We start from the raw sequence: 4,739 nt of genomic DNA, 5'->3' as shown, positions 1-4,739 counted from the left end.
CCATATACATCCCCCCCCGAAAGTATAATTATTGTCAATAATAATAATATCATTACCTCCTAAGAAATATTTGGGTGCATGTACTGAGCAGTGTTTTAGGCAAGGAATTATTCCGTCTTTGGTTGTGGGAGGAGAGTCCTATTTTAAGAGCCAGATCGGACTGTAAAATTTAAGATTTAAATGGTGGTAGAGGGGGGAAAAATATCCATGTAGGTCTGGGCCTTTCTTTTAGCGGCCGTCCACCCCTCCCATCCGCGCTTGCAGTCTAAAGTGGTGAAGGATTTTGCTGAAAATAATGGATCATTTTCCCATTTACCCATGATTCAAGGCCTAATAACCTAATCCCATCAAAGAACATCTGCTTAGATTGTTCCTTGTCAGCGAAAGTAAATAGACCCTTTTAGTCTTTAGACCTAAACTCCTCTGAGGTTATTGTACAAGGGAAGCCTCCTTCAAACCTTTGCTTTCTATTTCACTCCTGCTGCGTCTCGCCCTGGAGGGAGGAAAAACAAACTTTGCCAGGCCCCTGGACATAAAAGTCTTCTCCATTCTAGCGAATAACCTTTATGAGAGGCTGGAGAAGGCGAGAATCCAACCCTCCCCTAAGGCTGGGGTATAACAGGAGGCCGGTGCCTGGGAAGGCTTTGGAGGGCTTTGTCTGGGATCTCTGTAAAGATTTCTCCTTTCAGAAGGTTGATATGGGCCCTGCATTCCCCTGTGGCTAAAAGACCCCCCTTGCCCCCCCTTGTATTTTTGTATCGGGGCTCTGTCATTGACCTGTTCCTTGGGAATCAAAAAAGAAAATAAGAATCTCTTCTAGCACGGCCTGATCCAAAGCCCTAAAAGAGGAAGGTAAATGTAGTCAAAGTTTCAGCAGAGCAGTGGGATCTAGGAAAAGGTAGATGCTTTGTGCAAAGCTGGCATCATATGGTCGTGCCACGCCATGGCCCTGTTCTGTTATCTGTGCAACACTGTGTCAGGCCCATTTTGATCAATTTGTGGAAGGCATGAGGCCAGGGACTGTCTCCCCTCATCTGGACAGAGAGCACCTGGTAAAATGTAGAGCCAGCCCCTGGCTGGGGGCTTGGGGTGCTAATATAATAAAAAAAAATCAGAGCTGGGAAATAACAGTGTTTGCACTGAATGATAAACCTAGATGCAGTTTGATCAGGACCTTGCAAAGTCCTTTGTGCAAAGAACTTTCCTCCCATTTTACAGGGGGTGACACTGAAACTCTCGGGCTGGCTCTGTCATCTCATGACAATGTCTACTTCTACCCAGCCTTCCCCTTTGTACATAGTAATGGATATGCCATCGACCTGAAGCCAGCCTGTCCCTGTGAGCCAGGTGTAAAATGCAGCCTGGGGGCCGGATGCGGCCTGCCAGGCCATTCTATCCGGCCCGCGGGGCCCCTAAAACATTTAGAAAATTAATATTAATTTGCCCTGGGCTGCTTGTCATGTGGCTCTTGATGGCTTGCCGAAACTCAGTAAGTGGCCCTCTGCCCAAAATAATTGCCCGCCCCTGGTGTAGATCAGCTTGATTTTCCAAAAGGGGCATGGGGCATAGAGAGCTAGGGCTGGGAAGTGCAAGAACAGGAACCCTGCTCCACACTCGCACCCTCTCACTGCGGGGTGTGATTTTAAAAACAGCATCATGCCTTTATGATGGTCTGCCATTTGAAGCATGTGTGCGGGTCACTTATTGTGGAGATTTTACGCCATTTAAAATGAAACTACCTTTTTGCACTGAAGAGGGTTTAAGCATTGCTGTTAAAAAGTGGCATTGCTGTAGTTTTTTTTTCCCATTTGTTGCTTTGGGAAGCCTTCCTGAAAGCTATAGGTAAAAACAAATAACATTACATTCTCTCACAAAACAAGCTTATCAATTATTATTATTACGCTGTTATTATGGTGCCTAAAAGACCCGAAAGGAAATCAGGGCCCCTTTATCCTCAGCCAGTGATAGAGGTGGCACTAAAGGCATTGAGTCCCTTCACCCCCCAGACCCCTACCAGAAGTAGTCCTGATGAAATCTTGTCTCCAAACCTCTACCCCCATATGCTAAATCCACCCCATTGCCCCAATAAAGCAGTTATACCCAGTCTTATACCCTGCGCCACATGTTTTTTATTTAAACATGTTTGGGTAGGATTAAGAGGTGTTTAAAAGGAGCTATGCTGAACAGAACAATTTCCCTATGTCTTGCTGCTTAACAATGCATATTGGGAACATTTAAAAATATGGGTTATCCTCTAAATACACATGGAGTGATTTTTTTTTTTAAGAAGCCTGGAGCCATGGGGATACAAGCACCTTCTAATACTCAGCTGTCTTCTACAGAGTCTGATCCAAAGCCCATTGAAATGGATGGAAAGGCTTCTATTCACTGCAGTGCTCTTTTGGACTGGCTGGGTGCATTTACTACACATGCATTTACACTGGTTTAAATTTACTGCACAGTAAATTACTGCACAGTAAGCAGGAATAGATTGGCATCTACACATGGAGGCATTAAAGTGCATTAATGCTGTGTGTGGACTGATTTGGGACTAAAGTTTGTCCCCAGTCCACACACACAGTGTTACTGCACAGTAAGGTGTCTTCACGTACGTTACTGCACAGTAACTAGTCAGGTGCAAATTTGATACCTCCATGATACAGGTATCAAATTCATACCTACGTTGGTGTAAGTTGCCATATTTACTGCACAGTATGGGCGTGCATGTGTAGATGTGTGGCCATACTGTGCAGTAATTTTGGTTACTGTGCAGTGAATGCACATGTGTAGATGTGCCTGCTATGTAGCTTTGGAGCTGGGCTCTAGGGGTAAAAAGCACTCTAGGATCTGATCTTCCTTGGTGCTGAGATGCTGCAGGACTTTCTTGAGGGAAGGGGCCTGAATGGATTCTAGGAGCCTAAATCCTCTTTGAAAACAAGTCCTGAGCTCCTAAGTCACTTGGGGGGAGGTTGAAAATGTTGCTCTTTATGACAGCTGAGGACCAAATGTTGGTGGTTCCTGAGGCTATGTAAGTCATCCAAGCATCATACCAGGCCCGCCCTGTTTGGAGCGTGCAGCTGGCAGCTGGATGAGGGGACAGGAGACTTTCTGGGAACTGTCCGTGGTGCTTTGGGTACAGCCCGGTTGGGGGTCACAGCCTCACCAGGGTGGGGGCGGCTGGAATTAGCCAGATCAATTATCGGTTACAAATCCTGGTGGATTATGAGGGAGGTACTGACTGGAGGGGCAAATTGAGGCATGTTTGATCTCAGCCCCTGGGGTCCCCTCGGCTTCTTTGGATGGCCAAGGAACAGCCCATGGCTCCTGTTCAGCCTGGTGCTGAGTGCGGGACTAGCCCGTGAATGAGGGTGCTCGGGTCTGTGCTCGAAGACGAGCAGGGGCTGGATCCCTTGCCGCAGTCCAGGCTGCCGTGCTAGCTGGGCCTGTGATGTTCCAGTGGCTAATTCCTCCTCCTGGAAGTGTTTTCTGGGGGTTTTTTCCTGCCACCTCCTAAGCGATGACTTGATATCAAAGATGCCAAATCTCACTGCTTTCTTCCAGGACCAAGTTTTAATGGCAAAGTTTCCCCATTCAGTAAACTGGTCTGTGTGAACCCCTAATTAAGTACGAGGCACTGCACTGATTTCTTACTTGCACTTCATCTTCTGCTGTAAGTCCTACCAGACTGAACAGGATTGTGCATCCTTGTGTGTGGCTGGGGGGAGGGGGCGGGGAAGGGGAGCTGATGCACCTACGTTATTTTATCAACGCTTAGGTCTTAGTCTTGTTAAGTCCATTGTCTTCAGTGCAGCTACTCAGAAATCGGATGGTACACACAAGGCTTTACAGTGCTGCTGGGGACATAAATTGCAACCAAGTGTATTATAAGCCACAAACATGAATGGAAATGTCATAGAGTAGTTTGCGTTTGTACATATGATAATGCAAGTAATGAGATACGCGCAGGCATAAAATGGGTGTGTTTTGTATGAAAACTACATACACGCACCTCTATTATACATGATAGCGAGTGTGTGTGTGATACACACACCCTGAGTGTATATGACGGTGCCTGTGTGAGAGACAGAGGGGTACCCCTAGTGTGTGTGTGTGTGAAAGAGAGAGAAATACACACATCCCTAGTATAAATGATAGTGTGAGTTGCACACACCCCTCATATACCTGAGAGTGAGTGTGTTACACACAGCCCTAGTACCTATGACAGTACGTGTGTGTATCTGAGACACGTATCCCTAGTATATATGATAGCATGTGTGATGCACACACCCCTAGTACATATACAAGTGTGAGTGTGAGCGAGAGATACACTTACCCCTAGTAGACATGATAGTGAGTGTGTGTTACACACAACCCTAGTAGCTACCATAGTGGGTGTGTATATGGGAGAGAGACACACATCCCTAGTCTATATGAGAGCGTGTGTGTGAGACATACATCCCTAGTACATACAGAAGTGTTTTTGTGAGAGAGACGCATACACCCCTAGTATACCGATAGTGTGTGTGTGTGGGTGTGTAAATACACGTCCACCCATGCAAACTCCCAGGCACCCCATGGAGGCTGTGGGGCCTGGAGCCGGGTGGGGTCCACGAGGCACCCGGGCCGATCTGGGACACCCCGGCCCGAGGGAGGCCGCCCAGGGCCTGGCAGCACCCCGGGGCCACGTCCTCCCCCCGCCAGCCCGGGGCGTTTCGGGGGCACCCGCCCCCCCCCCCCCC

The sequence above is a fragment of the Gavialis gangeticus genome, unplaced genomic scaffold (genome assembly GCF_001723915.1).
Source record: "Gavialis gangeticus isolate Ggan-Ray unplaced genomic scaffold, GavGan_comp1, whole genome shotgun sequence".
Taxonomy (NCBI): Eukaryota; Metazoa; Chordata; order Crocodylia; family Gavialidae; genus Gavialis; species Gavialis gangeticus.
Note: the sequence above shows the minus strand (reverse complement) of the source record.